Source organism: Mus caroli, unplaced genomic scaffold, assembly GCF_978045245.1.
Source record: "Mus caroli unplaced genomic scaffold, Mus_caroli_1 scaffold_8, whole genome shotgun sequence".
Classification (NCBI taxonomy): domain Eukaryota; kingdom Metazoa; phylum Chordata; class Mammalia; order Rodentia; family Muridae; genus Mus; species Mus caroli.
Genome location: NW_028227263.1, coordinates 73055769 through 73070478, shown reverse-complemented (window position 1 = coordinate 73070478; position 14710 = coordinate 73055769). Strand labels below are relative to the sequence as shown.

The 14710-nt window shown below is 44.5% G+C and overlaps 1 long non-coding RNA gene across 2 annotated transcripts; it reads left to right on the top strand.

Annotated features, from left to right (window-relative positions):
- Positions 1 to 4900: 4900 nt before the first annotated feature.
- LOC110298530 (uncharacterized) lies at positions 4901 to 13968 on the top strand. 2 transcript variants are annotated; one of them, XR_002378381.2, is made up of 4 exons: positions 4901 to 5873; positions 6674 to 6820; positions 8185 to 8292; positions 12226 to 13968. It is a non-coding gene; the product is annotated as an uncharacterized LOC110298530 (long non-coding RNA). The 2 variants fall into 2 exon arrangements; XR_002378382.2 differs by lacking the exon at positions 8185 to 8292.
- The last annotated feature ends 742 nt before the right edge of the window (positions 13969 to 14710 follow it).

Genomic DNA, 14710 nt, shown 5'->3' with positions numbered 1-14710 from the left:
TTATCAACCTACCCTGGCACACCAGTCACTGTAGGACTAGGCTCATCCTCTCCCATGGATGCCAGACAAGGCAGCCCAGTGTGAGGAACGGGATCCACAGGCAGCAGAGTCAGGGACAGCCCCTGCGCCGGATGTTGGGGGAACCCACATGAAGACCAAGCTGTACTTTTGCTACATATGTGCAGGGTGGCAGCAGAGGTGGGAGGGCTAGCCCCAGCCCATGTTCGTCTTTGGTTGGTGGTTCAGTCTCTGGGAGCCCCCGAGGGTCCAGGTTAGTTGACTCGGTTGGTCTTCTTGTGGGGTACAAAGGGAAGGATCGCTGCCTTGCAGACTGGATTATTGTTTGTGGGCTTTTCCCTCTTGAAGAGACAATGGCAGACTTCTTTTTCTGGCAGCTGTTCAGGGTGCTGTTGAGAGTTCTCCTGAAGTTTTGCAGGGGGTTGGTGGAGGTGGGGGGAGGGGAAGGGGAAGGGGGAGGGAAGGGGGGTCACTGCTCTAGGTAGGTGACTCCAGCTGCTTTATAGACTTTGTCCACTGCTCAGTCTCTGGGGTGGGAGCATGTGCCCGGCTGCCGTCTGACTAGGACTGCTTCATGACTCCTGATGGCAGAAGAGAAGCCAAGGGCGGCTTCCTCTTGCCCCTCTGAGGGGGCAAAGGTGGGAGTCATAGGAAGATGCCACTCTTATTTCCAGGTGAGCTAGAGCATCAACCGGGATAGATTCTTTTTCCCCTTTGTGTTCACTCCCTCTTTGGGTTACTCTTAAAAATTCCTGCTGCTAGCTGGCTGGTGGTGGGGAAACTTCCTTCTGATTCCCCTGCTCTATGTGCTATTCAAGAGGAAGAGGCTTTTTCCTAAGGAATATGTGACAGCATAAGAGATGCGTTACAGCCAAGATATCTTGGCTTCTATTATGCAATTTCTTCTCTGGGTTAACATTGCCAGGGATGTCTGTGATGCTTGTAGATCTAAGTCTGGGAGGTGAAACTCCTTCATGCCCCATCAGCATCCCCAGTGGCTATAGTGCCTTTAAGGCTCACTGCTTAGCTGGATTCAGAGGGTGATGAGCATTTGTGAGTTGTAACTTGCTTGGAAACCTGACTTGACTCTTCAATTATTGTCAGTTTTCAAACCTTGCTGTTCCTGGGACTTAAAACAGAGATTTGTCTCAGGTATCATCAGGCCCTGAACCTCAGCTTGGCTCTTCATTTGTTTCTGTATTAGTGTCCTAGGTTTGCTGTCAGAAGGGTTCTACAAAGTGGACCGCTCCAGACAGAGTACTTCTTCTCTCCTGGTTCTGGAGACCAGAAGTCCAAAATCAAGGTACTGGCAGGGTTGGCGCCTTCTGGGATCTTTGAAGGAAAGTCCATTTCAAATCTCTTTCCTAGCTTCTAGTGGCTGCTGGCAGCCCCTTGGCGCCCCTCTTTTGTGGGTACATTGCTTTAATCTGCCCCCGAAGCACACAGTGCTCTCCTCTCTCTGTATCTGTCTTTGTGTGCTTCTCACAAGGACATCAGCAATTGGATTTGCAGCCCGATCTGATTTAGAGAGCTTTTTGAGGGGTTGCTATTCAGACCTCTCTGCCCTCAGACCACTTCTCTCTCAGATTCTGTTGTTGTTTTTCTCAGGCCTCTCTTAGAAGAAATGCTTCATTTTTGCTCCCAAGGTCTCCAGTGACTTCCCCACGGCCGACAGAACAAAATCCTGTCTCTCTAGTTCCACTTTAGGAGGCCCACCATAGTCTGGTCCCAGCGATGTTTTTGACTGTGTGTGTCTATGCCTCTACACATACCCTCCAGGTCCATGGGAAAGGTCTCCTGCATTGTGGAATTTGTTGTCTGTGTCACGGACTTGCTACCACCACTCTGTCTGCTTCTTAGATGCTTTCCTTTAATGCTGCCTGGGTCGTGTCTTTCTGAAGAGACCATTTGTAAACTGCTCTGAATTGTAGACTTGACTGTTTATATTCTCTGCCCAGTTCCTCATTTGGAGTGATCCTCCAAATGGGGTCTGCATGTCACCCAGAGCTGTGCTTTCTTAGGCTTTTGGATCTGGCCAGTCTTGAATCGTATGAAACTGGAAGCCAAGAGACACTGGATATAGTAGGGAAGTATCTGTGTCGGGGAACCACTGTCCATCCCCGTATTGGCCTTAGCAACATTAGTAGACAAACCAAAGAGATGAGAGAGGAGGAATAAGAGACTGCAGGGCATCAACACGTTTCAATAGCAGCTCTGATAGAGACCCTGGAAACCTGAAAACTTTAAAATAACAAAGAGGGTTTTTTCCTTGCAGTGTTGGGGTCAAGCCCCGGGCCGTGGCTCATGCTGAGCAAGAGTGGCATTGCTGGCTGGGTGGTGGTTTAGGCGCATGCCTTTAATTCCAGCACTTGGGGGAGGCAGAGGCAGGCGGATTTCTGAGTTCAAGGCCAGCTTGGTCTACAGAGTGAGTTCCAGGACAGCCAGGGCTATACAGAGAAACCCTGTCTCAAAAAAAAAAAAAAAAAAAAAAAAAAAAAAAAAAAAAAAAAGGAGTGGCACTGCTAAGCTACAACCCCAGCCCAACGAGACTTTTTTTTTTTTTTTTCCTGTAATTGCTCTCAGTGTCTTTTGCTAGCTCTCAGTAAGTACAATGACCAGAGCCCTTCCTTGCCAGGTCTTGGCAATGGTTTTAGGAATTGGATGTAGAAACCCAGGCTAAGGCAAACACCCAGGTAAAGCTGCTGCTTGCCTCCCCCAGATAGCTTATGGATAACCTTATGTGATCGATCATATTGAGCTTGTGGACTCCATAGAACTTTACATGTCTGCTTTCACCTTGCTAGGTTACATTAGAAACAGGTAGCCCTGAATGCCATTTAAATGAGATTTTTTTTCTTGTTTTTTGGAGGTTGTATCTAAACCCCACAACAGTTGCCTACTGATCTTGATCTCTTGCCAGTTGGGCATTTTAACGGTCAGCGTTCTACGCAGGAGGAGGCGTGTAGGTGGATTTTCCTGTCAGCAAGGCTTCCCTGTTAGATAGTGATGGATTCACCTCCTAGGCCTAGTGGCAACCTTGTTCAAGTTAAACAACAAAAACAGAGGGAACAACTTGAGGACAAGCCTGTCCTAGTCATCTGCATAAGGAATGTACAGGAATTTGAAATGTTTTGAGACTCAGGAAGGAAAGAGGAGACCGCCTGAGACCAAGGGTCAAGTTGGCGACTCTGTCCTTAAGCACTCCTACCCTGCCCCCACTGCCTCCTACCGCCAGAACCTTCCTTTTAACAAAAGTACAAAAACTATGGAACACCAAACAGAATATGAGAAGATCTTTCAATGACCGTGTTCACGCTGTGACTAGGAAATGCTCGCTAGGGCAAAAACTTTTATGCGGGTGAGCTAACAACCTGTTATCATTGCTCCAAAGGTACAGAGTTGAAGTGGGTGTCAGTAACACAGGCAGGCTGGGTTACTTCAACTCCAGCCTCACTTCGGGAGACAAGAATTCTGGTATTTCTGTGTTTCCTTTCCCAACTAGACAGTGAATTCCTTACAGGAAAGGATGAGGTCCATTTGGCTTTGTATCTCTGAGTAGCCACTTAGTGGTGGGCATGTAAGAATACTGGAAACACTTTTGTTTAGAATTACAGGACTCTCCAAACAGCCAGCTCCCTGTAAACAGAGGACATCAGGCATCCATATTTCTTGACTGCTTACAAATATTTGAGACAAGGGTTCTGTCTCCATTAATGGGTTGGTAACGAGAGCTCCATGTCTCAAGAGTCAGGGGCTACGGAGTAATGGGTGAGAAGTATTAATGCTGATGAGAGGTTACAGAATAGATGGAGGGATGGAGGGTGTAATGTTTCCCTAGGCAGATGTAAGCGTACGTCTGCATGCCACTGATAAAACATAAAAATTACAATGATTCTACCCAAGTCTAGCTTGGTGAACCAATGAGTTTATTGGGGTTACTTAGAGGAGTACTCAAAGACAGCTGCCTCACCAGAAAGTCCACCCTAGCATGGATGGTGAGCTAGGAAAGCTACCTGGGTGACTTACAGGTACCTCTGATGGGGAAAGTCTTCATTCTGCCGCAGTACCTAAGCTGCCTTTATAACCTCGAAGGGCACTGTGGATCTCATAACTTGTGATCTTCTAAGTTTTATGAATTTCCTGAGCCTTCTTTACCTTCCTGGTCATTGAAGCTTCTCTCTTCCTTCCAGGAGGGAATTCTTTGAAGGAGGTGGGAAAAAAATCCCCATCGAAGATGGTGAGTTCGTTTATGTCCACTGGGACAAATTACCATGGGCCAAAACAGTAGAAATCCACTATCTTCTAGTTCCAGAGTTCAGAGGCATGATAAGCATCTCCCTGGGATGTCATGCAACTCTGAGCCATGTTGTGTTACTTCAGGAGGCTCCAAGGGAGAAGCTTGCTGTCTTGTGCTACCCTCCCTCCCACCCCCTTTAGAGGCTACCTGCATCTTTTGGTTCCTAGCTCTTTCATTCCTCTTCAAAGCACTTCCGATTTGGCATTTCAGATTTGGCCTTGACTTCTGACAGGCCTTGGCAACCTCCCTCCCTTTCTGAGGGCTTTTGTAATCACAATGGGCTTATCCTGACCCATCCAGATGATCTCCTGTTCGAAAGGTTAACAGGCAGGCAATGGAAATTCTACCTACAACTTCAATATCCACCCCCCCGTCCCCCATGAATAACATACAAGTCCTGGAAGAAGGGCTGATGTACAACTTTGGGTGGGAAGCATTCCTTTACTATGAGGGAAGCTCCCAATGGTCACTGGAGTATCCGCATCTTCACTCCATATCAATACTGAAGGAAACGTGACCTCAGACAGTTTATGTGAATTTCAACTGTTGGCTCCACAGGGGAGGAAATTCCCTGGAGCCCTGGGCTGTTTGGCATTGAAGTGTAGAGCCTTTACTCTTCCAGTTTGCTTTGCTGTACCTGGGCCTCACTTGGTGTCTAGTCTCAAGAGACAGTTCCACTCCATGGATTCAGAATGGACTTGATCTGTCCGTAAGAGTTTGTTTGAACGAGAGCATGATCTTTTAGAACTACCTTCCAAATGTCCACTTGGGGACACTGAACTTTAGCTCAAGGGTTCCAAAAGTCTAAAATCCTGAAAGTCCCCCTTAGGCATTCTGTGAAGAGGGGCCTAAAGAGTGCCTTCCCAAAGCAAGCTTTCTCCCTTAGCAGCTGCAGTAAATGTATGTCACCATATGGTGACTCTGTTGGAGGAGGCTGGCACCTAGAAGAAAAAGAGGACTTTAGCCACTGGGTATTCACAGTGATGGAGCTGGTGACTCTGGAATAGAGTCCAACTCCTAAGACAGAGGGTGGTCCAGTGGGCAAATGCAAGAAGTCTTCAGTCAAGGTCACTGCAAGAGGGGAAGACTCAGGAAGACTTACTGCATGATTTTTTCACTTGGAAAGAGCAAACCATGATCTGGGGTAACAGATTCCCAAAGGAGGTATCCAGAGCTTATTTAGAAAGTTACCACCCTCCAAGTCAGCTTTACTATCTCGGCTGCCCAGCGGTTCACATAAAGATGGAACCTGGCCAATGACAGGGCACAAGACCTTTTTGCTAAGAGAGTAAATTCTTCAGAACTCTGAAATGAATCCAGTCTTTGAAGAGAGACGAGGCATTGAGGAGCGACCTTGGGGGCCATGGAGAAAGGCAGCCCTGGTTCCTGGATGAGCATCAGGAAGGGACCACAGTATGTCGTTGAGTCATGGAAAAGTCACGTCAGCATAGTACTACAGAGTTTCCTTTCATCCCTAGCAACTGATGGGTGACAAAGGGAATCTTGAACCTCTGCCCCACAAAGACGAACAAAGCTGACTCAAGGCACCTGTGTTCAGGTGAGAATCATTATCCAGGGGTGATGTCTAGGGGAATTAGGGGTCACCAGGCATGGACTCCTTTTGAATAAGTGCGGCAAGTCTTTCACACAGTGTCCTCTGAGATAGGTGAAGCTTAGGATTGGAAAGGGCAGAGGGACCTCTTGGAGGAAGATGGGTGTGGATAAACTTTGGGAGAAGATGCTAAGCAATGGAAACTGAGCGTTCTAGACTCTTGTAGTGCATGTAGGGGATGAGAGAGAAAGGATGATGATGATGATGGTGATGGGTGAGTGAACAGAGAGGTTTCATGGGAAAGAGGTAGAAAACTTGGCTGCCATGTTCCTAAGGAGAGACCCACTATAGATAAAGAATAAGGCTTGGAGGTTAACCAGCCTAAGGGGTGTTGTCTTTGAAATGACTCCTACATGGGTAGTAATGACCAATAGTGGTGCTACTCCACAAAGGTGAGACCTTTTCCCCCTGAGCCCAGAGTTGTAGCCAGTCTCAAAGCTGCCCCACCACTGAGGCTCCTTGTTCCTCCCTTCCATAGTTGTCTCCAAGGAGGCTCCACAGGTGAGTGGGCTCACAGGTAATGCAAAAGTGAAACCGGGAATGGAGGGAAGGGAGGGAGGGGAGGGAGGGCTGCTAGCTGCCATGTACTGAGACAGGATGTGTGTGACCCTGCAAGCCATCTGGGCTCCAATGCTCTCTGCATCTTTCTCAGCTGCTGGGCAGCAACTGTCAGGTATATTCCTGGGTGCTGGGTTCTCACCCCACGAGGTCCTGGACTGATAAGGCTGAATGTGATTTTCTTTTAGGAATCTGACTAAGCTAGAAAGGGCAAAGTGACCCATGATGGGTCTTTCTTCTTCCCTTGTGGCCACTGGCAGCTTCTGAGATATACAGACCAGATGATTAAGAAAACTTGCCAAAAATGGAGACAGAAGCAGGAGTTAAAAGGAAAGGTGGGTTTTGTTTGTTTGTTTGTTTTGAGGGGCAGGGCAGTCTCTAAGCTCCCTGTCCTGGTGGATGACATTGGAGGTGTCTTGGAGAAACCATCCAAGAGTCTAAATGTCTGAGGACCTGGGGAAGGAGGAGTTCCCACAGGACTGAGAAGCCCATCTCCGCCAGACTCAGTCTGCATGTTGCAGAGAGACCAGAGTGACCAATGTATCTGGCCATAGGAGGAGGAAAATTGGAACTTTAAGGCTGATGTCACATGTCTTTCTTAGTTTCTCTAAGTTTCACATGTCTTCTCGTAGTTTGTCTTATCTGAGACAGGGTCTCTTACTGACCTAGAGCTTAACTGACTGGCCAGACTGTGGGGCCACTGAACATCTGGGATCTTCTCCATCTCCCAGTGCTGGGATTACAGGCACATGCCATTCCATCTGGCTCTTTAAATTTTATTTTTTCATTAATTGAACCTGAGTGCTGCAGCTCTAAACTCAGGTCCTCATGCTTGTACTGAAAGCACTTTACCTACTGAATAGGCTCTCCAACTCAAGGATTTGGAAGTCCTGCAGACTCTAGGAGGTAGAATAAACACACACACACACACACACACACACACACACACACACACACACACACACACACACACACACACACCATACTTAGAGCCAGGGGTTTCTGCAAGTGGGAGAATCTTGGCTGAAAAACATCAATGCTCAGCACTGCCCATTATTAAGTTACTGGAAGCCAAGGATGTAGGGAGAATTGAATCCATCTGTCTTAGTCAGTTCAAGCTGCTGTTAATGAATACTATTGACTGAGCCACTTATAAACAATGAGACATTATAGCTCTGGAGGGTGGAAGACTGAGATCAGGTACCAGCATGCTCTCCTGTAAGGGCTCTGCCCACATGACCTAATTACCTCTCAGAAGACCCCCACCTCCCAAAGCTGTCACATTAGGCCTAAAGATACAACACAGGGATTGAGGGCAACACATTTAGCCCTTATCACTATTTCTAGAATGAGCTTGACCACACTAGTTAGATTTCTATTTTCTGTTTGTCTTTATCTTTATCTTTATGAGTGTTTTGCCTTTCTATATGTATATCACGTGTCTGTGTGGTGTCCTCAGAGGTTAGAAGAGAGTTGGGTACTCTGAAATTGGAATTAAAGGTGGTTGTGAGGTACTAAATGGGCACTGGGAATCCAACCTGCGTCCTCTGCAAGAACAAGTACTCTCAGCTGCTGAGCCATCTTTCTAGGCCCAGGCTTCTGTTTTTGTTGTTGTTGTTTGTATGATTTATTTTTTATGTGTATGAACATGACTTCTTCATGTGTATCCCACATGTGCGTTGGTATCCATGGATGCCAGAAGAGGGAGTTTGATCAATGCCTTGGAGCTGGTGTTAAAGGCAGTTCTGAAGACACATGATGTGGGTGCTTGGAACCGAACCTGGGTCCTCCCTCCATAAAGCAGTGAGTAAGTCCTCTTCACCAACTCCAGATGTCTCTGGAGCCCCAGGTTTTTGTGGGCTTTTTTTACTCTTAAAAATGTTTGAGATTATAATTACAACATTTCTCCCCCCACTTTCCTCCCTCCAAACTGATCCACATCCCTCCCCACTCTACTTCAAATTCATGGCTTCATCTTTGTTTTTGCATGTGTATGTGTATGTATATGCATGTATATTCCTTAATAGAACCTGCTCAGTCCTATAGTTTCTTGTATCTATGTATTCAGGTGTTGTTTTTAAACAGTGTAGAAGTTTGATGACAGTCAAGTGAGTATTTGAAAATGTGATATGACAAGGTGATTTAAAAAGGATCCCAATGTGTCTACTTGACTAGTCTTCTAGATCAGAGGTTCTCAACCCATGGGTCTCGACCCCCTTCACAGGGGTTGCCTAAGACTATCAGGTAAAAAACAACAATAACAAAAAAACCCCAAACAAACCACAAACCCCCATTTCTGGTGGTCTTAGGAACTGAGGCACTGCTTCTCTGTCTCCAGGTGGGTGTTCCCACATGCAGATATACCCACATACTCATACCTGGCATGATGACATCATAGAGCCAATCTCATCTTATACACCTGGAACAAATTCAGGTGTATGTGATGGGCTTGGCGCCATAATGTGCTTATGTGAGCCAGTCACAGGTGTAGAGGGCAGCTACGGTGTTGAAAGCATAAGTACTGGAGGTAAAAGGACACTGTGTGAGGTAAAACCACACTGCAAAAAAAATACCTCACGTTCTTAACGTTCTTCTCTATTATAAATGTAATAAATGGGTAAATGTAAAATCATGTACTATAAAATCAACTTCTGCAAAAAAAATATCTGTATCATGAGAACTTAATCTGGAAGCTGATAGGTATTGTGTTTGAGATGAGGTTTCTCTGTGTAGCTTTGGCTGTCCTGGAACTCACTCTGTAGACCAGGCTGGCCTCGAACTCAGAAATCCACCTGCCTCTGCCTCCCAAGTGCTGAGATTAAAGGTGTTCACCAACACTGCCTGGCTTTATTCTGTGGTTGATATGAGTACTGCCTCCGTGTGATACTAAGAGATATGTAAAAAAAAAAGCCATTGAGAATGGTAAATCATAGGAAACTTTGATAAACTAGATTGATTGAACTATGCATGTACTATCAACATATATGTGAACATATGTATACAAATATAAACTATGTATCTTTTGTATTTTTAAAACTATTATATATTACTTTCTCACAACAATATAGCATAGAGAAGAACGTTAAGAAGGGGAAACACAATGAAGATTTTTTTTTTTTTTTTTTGCAGTGTGGTTTTACCTCAAGAATTGCAGCAGAAATTTTGAGAAACTGAAATGTGTTATTTGTTGGGAATTTTTAAAAAAAATTTTAAAAATTTTATTTATTGATTTATTTACTTATTTACTTTAGATCCTGCTCACTGGCTCCTCTTGGTCACTCCCTCCCCAAATCCTTCCCCTCCCCTCCCCTCTTCCCTTCTGATCAGGTAGGTCCCCCTGGGTAGCTCTTCACCCTGGCACTACAAGTCTTTGGGAGTCTAGGCACTTCCTCTCCCACTGAGGCCAGACATGGCAGCCCTGCTAGAAGAACATAGTTCATGGACAGGTAACAGCTTTTGGGATAGTCCTCCAGTTTTTTCAGCCAAATCTATGAAGCCAATCAAACCAAAATGTCCTTTTGATAGCAAGCATTGGGCTTTGCCAGTAAGGATGCCAACAACTTTAGAAGTGAAGCTGATGGCCTCAAGAACACCGGCCTTGAGACTGGCAGCCAGTGCCACTGAAGAAACATGACGGTCATTGACACTTCTTATTTGGTGACACTCAGAATCACCAGAGCTATGAAACCTCATGCCACTGCTGATGGGTTACTGTTACCAGCAGCCAAAGACATCGTTAGATTTGTTTCCTTATTTAATGACTGTCCAAAGAAGAAAAGATGGCATATGTGCTGATGTTCCTGACCAGGCAATCCAGGAAATTAAATCTGCCCCACCTCCAGGGTTCAGTATCTAGCTTGATGAGTCTACAGACGCTGCATACTGTTCAGTTAATGGTTTATGTGATGGCAACTTTAAAGATAGTTCCCTTTTGCAAACCTCTGGAGAAGGCAACCTACTGCATGCGATTTATTTGACACAGCTGGTTCCCTTTTGGAAGAGCATTAACTTCTCTTGGGAAAACACGTTTGTGGTGTTTGTACAGTGCTCCAGCTATGTTAGCATGGTGATCTGGATTTCAAGGTCCGGGACTGGATGATTCACCGAACGTCATCGGAACTCACCATGTGATTCATCAGCAAATGTCAGCAATGGGACCACTGCCACAAGAGTTAGGAGAAGTAGTGACAAGTGGCGTGAGTGCTGTCAGTGTTATGAAGGGGCGCACAGCTGGCTGTCTTCACAACTGAGCAATGAGTAGGGCACAGCAAGCAAAGCCCTGCTGTTTCACGCTGGAGTGAGGCAGTTGTTGAGAGGAAGTTTTATTTTATTTTTTTAATTTTTTTTTCCTTTTTTTAATTTAATTTTTATTAGATATTTTCTTCATTTACATTTCAAATGCCATCCCAAAAGTCCCCTATACCCTTCCCTTGTCTCCTCCCCTACCTACTCACTCCCACTTCTTGGCCCTGGCTTTCCCCTGTACTGGGGCATATAAAGTTTGCTAGACCAAGGAGCCTCTCTTCCCAATGATGGCCAACTAGGCCATCTTCTGCTACATATGCAGCTAGAGACACGAGCTCTGGGGCTACTGATTAGTTCATATTGTTGTTCCACCTATAGGGTTGCAGACCCCTTTAGCTCCTTGGGTACTTTCTTTAACTCCTCCATTGGGGGCCCTGTGATCCATCCAATAGCTGACTGTGAGCATCCACTTCTGTATTTGCCAGGCACTGGCAAAGCCTCACAGGAGACAGCTATATCAGGGTCCTTTCAGCAAAATCTTGCTGCCGTATTCAATAGTGTCTGGGTTTGGTGGCTGATTATGGGATGGACCCCCCCCCCTCCCGGGTGGGACAGTCTCTGGATGGTCCATCCTTTCGTCTTAGCTCCAAACTTTGTCTCTGCAACTCCTTCCATGGATATTTTATTCCCTATTCTAGGAGGAATGAGGTATCCACGAGTTGGTCTTCCTTCTTGATTTTCTTGTATTTTGGAAGTTGTATCTTGGGTATTCTAGGTTTCTGGGCTAATATCCACTTATCAGTGAGTCCATATCAAGAGACTTCTTTGTGATTGAGTTACCTCACTCAGGATGATATCCTCCAGATCCATCCATTTGCTTAAGAATTTCATAAATTCATTGTTTTTAATAGCTGAGTAGTACTCCATTGTGTAAATGTACCACATTTTCTGTATCCATTCCTCTGTTGAGGGACATCTGGGTTCTTTCCAGCTTCTGGCTATTATAAATAGGGCTGCTATGAACATAGTAGAGCATGTGTCCTTATTACCGGTTGGAACATCTTCTGGGTATATACCAAGGAGAGCTATTGCAGGATCTTCCAGTAGTACTATGTCCAATTTTCTGAGGAACCACCAGACTGATTTCCAGAGTGGTTGTACAAGCTTGCAATCCCACCAGCAATGGAGGAGTGTTGAGAGGAAGTTTTAAAACTCAGTGTTTTAAAGCAGAAAGCAAGATTGAAATTCAAAGCCCCTTTTGGTAAATTGTGAATTGCACAACTTCGATAAATTGTGAATTAAAAACGAATTGCAGACAATAGCTTACTGGGTTGACACCTTTCCCATCTTGAATGAGTTAGATGCATTACTGCAAGGACCAAAAACAGCACACCTCTGAAAAGATCTGATTATTCCAAAGGGAGCTTCAGCTTTGGAAAAAAAATGGGTCAAAAATAAAATTTACATGTTGCCTACTTTATCTGCTTTCTTTAAGGAACTTGACATTGAACCTGACAAAAGGATTACGATGATAAGAACACTTGTGCATGACTGCAGACAAAAATTTCACTGAATTTTCCAAATCTACCTGACACCCCATTGGCACTCAACAGAAGCCCCGTTCACAGGCAAAGCTGGAGATGATGCCCCTGAGACAGCACAAGAGTAGTTCAGTAACAGAGATGCAGCTGAGATGTCTCTCCAGTGCCAGCTACACAATTCTGCATCAAGCATTGGCAGTCGTGGACTATTGACTGTGCTGCACAACCATCTCCCATTTCCAACAACAGATCTTTGTGAAATAAGGTTTTCCAACTTTTTGGTTTTCAAGTCTAAATGCAGAAGTAGACTTGTTGTGGAAGATGCTCTTGCTATGACTGCCCTGAGAATGTCTGATGTGAGAAAGAAGCAATCGCCACCTTCATACTAATGTTGGCTTTTTATGCATACTAGAATGTAGCAATGTAGCTTACTGTTGTTAAATTTGTTAACCATGCTACCCAATACTTCAAGACAAAATTCTGTTTATTTGTAATTAGAAATAGTTTATAATATATAATTGCATATTGTTTGGGGATTAATCATGATGCTTTAATTATGTTCAATTCATAATAATAATAATTGTGCACATCAGATATTTACATTATCTGATGTAACTGTAGCAAAATTACAGTTATGAAGTAGCAAGGAAAATAATTTTATGGTTGGGGGTCACCACAACATGAGGGACTGACTGTACTAAAGAGTCACTGCATTAGGATGGTTGAGAACCAGTCCTAGGTCAGTTTCCACATCACTTGCAAAACTCAGTCATATGACCATCAGTATTAGATCTACGAACTGGCTTTTAAAGAGTGGTTTTAGAGCCTAGGTTTTTGAGTGATGGGTCAAATGGGTAGTGTTGTACACAGAGTGTGGAGTCAGGTCCACTACTGGAGTTTGAGAATTTCATGTTTAAATGTGAACGTAGGCTGGATCTTTGGCCTTGGTTTCCTCATTTATAGACAATTTTAACTTTTAATTTGCAAACAAAACTATTAAAAACAACATAATGTAGAATGATGAAGACCGAGTTAACAGATAAACTATGTAGAACAGTATCTGGCGTGCACTGGGTACTCATGTGCTGGTCAGGATTCTAATTTCTGTCCTTTTAAGCATGGTGTCATCAGCAGAGGGTCTTACGGTCATGTTCTGGGAGGGGGAGGGGTATCACCAAGAGGAGTGGAAGTACTCTGTTTTTTAGTGGGAGTTTTCTCTATGGGATTCTTCTGGCCAACAGCTGGAAAAGATGTACTCTGTATCTGGTGCCCAGCTTTTTATTGGATAGCCTATGGTGTCTGAAAGAGGTATTGTCCGCTTCCCAACTTATAAGGTAACTTCATTTCAACTGTATGTATGTATGTATGATATATGTATGTATATATACATATATATTTATTTTTAGACAGATTCTATGTCTTTCTCAAAGGTCTTTAGTGTTAGTTCTCCTTTCCCATGCTGCCCCATCCTCTTTTCTGCTTTCCCATCCTTCACCACCAACACAATCCTGCTCCATTCCTCCTTGACGCTGCCTGCTTTCTATGCCCTTCTCCCTAGGGGCTCTCCTATCCCATGGCTCCCAATTTACTTCAAAATGTAGTTAAATCAATACAGGCTTTGTCATATATGTCTATTTAAAATTCAGTTTTTCTGTCCTGAAAGCACACCCAGGAACATTATGGTCTGTGTTGAGGATGGATGGTTCTGGTGTGTCTGAAGACAGCTAGAGTGTACTCATATACACAAAATAAATCTTTAAAAAAAAGAGAGAGCATGAGGGAATGGAGCTCTCCAGGTTCTTTGACCTGTGCCTGGCACCGATCCCTGGTCTCTTCCCTTTCCAATGGTATGGGCTTAGCAAATGTTTGATATGTTAGAACATTTGCCAAGTTAGCAGTAGTTATTTCTCTGTCCAGAGCCTGTGAAACATGACTGGAAAGGACCCATAGAGAGTCCACAGTATCTTTTTCCCTGATACTCTAATTTTTTTCCCAAGCTGGGAAAGTGACATTAAAAAGCAGAAATTAGAACAAAGTATACCACAGGGAAACCCATTACTTTGTATTACTTTGTATTTCCAAACTAAGAAAAATATAGTAATGGAATCAAATAATGCACGCTGAAATGAATTTGTTTTCTGCTTTTAAAGTCCTCTTTGCATCCCCTCCTCCTCTCCTGGGATCCCTGCAGAATGGTGAGAATCCAGAGAAGGCCTCCATTGCAGCCTGTGGGCTTGGGCTTCCTAGCCAGCCATGACATTAGTTTCAGCCCAAACACCTAATGCCTGTGTAAGTGGGAATAAGGAAGGTTGGAGCTGTCTCTGTGGTTATTTTCTCCAATCAGGGGGATAGCATATGTAGAAATGTTTTGAAAAGAAAGCGTGAAGGGTGGCAATTGGCCTCCATGATAAATAGGACTGTAAGTGTCCAGTTTCCACG